Raw genomic sequence first — 2,627 nt, 5'->3', positions numbered from 1 at the left:
GCTGCTTTCGCAAGGAGCTCAGTCCATACAGGTGTCCTCTGTTCAGAACTCTTACCAAAATATTTCCTTCTGAGCATATGCTACCACAGTCAATGTGCATCGCAAGAGCCCTCAAGGTGGAGAGCACAACAGAGAGAATGATTTTGGCAGTACTACTTTAACTCAGTTGCAACTCCAAATAAGATTAATCAATCTTTTGCTTTAGATAAATGAATAACACAATGTATAAGTTCTCACTGCCAGTGAACACAGAAAAGAACATCCTGTTCGAAAGCAGTGTTGTCAGGTATCTTTGAGAGATTCATTGTGCATCTGGAGCCCTTTCAAATGAAACATTACTTGACAAGAAGAAGTGCCCATAAAAATGATCCTAAATGGAGATTTGCAATTAATCACACACATTCTCCACTAAAACTCCTAAAAAGCCATCTACGGAATTTGATTTTTTTCCCCCCTTAATATTCATACAGGCAATATTGAATTTTTTTTTTTTTTTAATGTGGCACTTACCCATGTGCCACAGTTGCTCTTGCAATGAAGTGATTTATGGAGGTAAGATTTTCAAACGTCTATCAAATGGCTCAGGTGAACCATTGTGCACTGGCAATTTAAATTAAAATGGAAGTTGCTATATAATATCTATGTAGCTTGTAAATAAAGAAAAAAAATACCAGTCATCTAATGATGATAGATAGGCCAAGTTTTCTTTTGGGGAAAGGCAAAGGGGAAATGCAGCACCCTTCTCCTATCTTCCAGTTTTATAAACTTCGCATCAGTTCATGCAAGTTTGAACCGGGGACCATACAATAAATATACCAGGCAGAAGGCTAGAAATTTTATACAGCAAACTTCATGTACTCAATTTCCCTGCATGCATTTTCTCTGTGCCTAATGAAACAATATATTCTAGGAGGAAAAGAAAATGACAATATATTCCGAGTTTCCTGGACCACCATAACATAAAAATAAACCACGGCAAAAATATCACAAGAGACCAAGCACTTAAAGGCATGCGGTAACTGCATCCTATCATGCCTCAGCAAGAGAGATAAATGCAATTTACGCTCATTCCAAAACAGGGGGAAAGAGGCATATGGGAAAGAGAGAAAAGGAACACTCACCCCACCCCCCCCAACCCCAAATTAAACTGCTTTTGCTAAGTCTTCAGGCTTCCTTGGAGTTATTTTACACCCACCAAACTTTTACTGAAAGAGTGACGGGTTACATTCAAGGAGCTCAGTCCATACAGGTGTCCTCTGTTCAGAACTCTTACCAAAATATTTCCTTCTGAGCATATGCTACCACAGTCAATGTGCATCGCAAGAGCCCTCAAGGTGGAGAGCACAACAGAGAGAATGATTTTGGCAGTACTACTTTAACTCAGTTGCAACTCCAAATAAGATTAATCAATCTTTTGCTTTAGATAAATGAATAACACAATGTATAAGTTCTCACTGCCAGTGTAATCTTAATTTTTAAATTATGTAGAGGAAATATGATTTTTTTAATTGCCTGTATCATTCAAATAGGTAGAGAAAGATTCCAAATTAAAATCAATTTGCTGCATCTGTGTTCCATGTATGCACCACTAAATGGGAACGGGCTCTGGACGGCACATGATACAGCATGACTGCAAAATATTACAGAGAAGCGCTCAACGCACGAAAGCCAGGAATTGCTTTCTTGTATTTATGGCTCTGGAAGTACAATGTTGTGTTCTTGCATACACCTGAGCGCAGTATTTTAATGCAGATTCATAAAGAACAAGGAAATCCATTACATCTGTGAGTCCAAAAAGCAAACATATGGGGAAAGAAACAAAATGTCATTAGAGCAGGAGACATCAAAACGAACAACCCGCTGTAATTGAGGTGGTAGTGAAAATGTGCGTGTTTCCAATGTAAAAACCACTTTCTTAAGTGGCACTCTCAGGTTTGTACTCTAGTGCAGGTCTTATTGCCTGTCAATAATTTCACAGGATGGACGACCCACACAGTATTAATTTTTACTAATTGCAGATTCCGCCATAAGTAATTATTTCTATGTGTGTACATGTAAGCGTGTGCGTGTCTGCTACAGAAAACGCTTCCTACATGCGTTCATTTCACTTTTGAAGAAGAAATATCTCAACAGTGCTCTTTTCTAGCTCTGCTCCACTGTAGCTCACGTTTACTTGCTGAAAATATCCATATCTAAGTCAATCACACTTAGATGCCAAACAAAATATAAACAATAAAAAATGTGTCAGCCAAAAAGCTACAGGACTGTATCCAATCACTGAATAAGCCTTATCATTGTTTCCATCTTCATTCACAATTTATGAATGCTTCAGTCCTTTTGAATTACAATGCTTTCTAATTGTGGGATGACTTAAATCGTATTTATTTATTCACCGTGCAACTGTAAGCGCATCGCTGGCCGCTTGGTAACCGTGCATTGCAGGAGACGCTACTTTCGCACATTTTCTGCTTCTTTAGCTGTTCCTTGCACCAATGTGGAAGCAAGCGGTTATCGCTCCATCAGTTTACATCACATCCTCCTAAGAGGGACTTTCACAAAAGCTTCGGAAAACTATCCCCCGGCTTTGCAGACCGGGTTTGCTCTCCCGGTGCAGGCTCCGCTGCCCC

The 2,627-nt window shown here is 39.3% G+C and overlaps 1 protein-coding gene across 3 annotated transcripts in view; it reads right to left on the bottom strand.

Moving 5' to 3' along the window:
- The window catches only part of NFIB (nuclear factor I B), a 271,990-nt gene that overhangs the window by 170,248 nt on the left and 99,115 nt on the right, over positions 1–2,627 (bottom strand). The gene's annotated exons all lie outside the window — the stretch shown is intronic.

The sequence above is a fragment of the Egretta garzetta genome, unplaced genomic scaffold, assembly GCF_000687185.1.
Source record: "Egretta garzetta isolate BGI_Z169 unplaced genomic scaffold, ASM68718v1 scaffold175, whole genome shotgun sequence".
NCBI classification, from domain to species: Eukaryota; Metazoa; Chordata; class Aves; order Pelecaniformes; family Ardeidae; genus Egretta; species Egretta garzetta.
The sequence above is the reverse complement of the archived record's forward strand: the minus strand, read 5'-3'. Positions and strand labels throughout refer to the sequence as shown.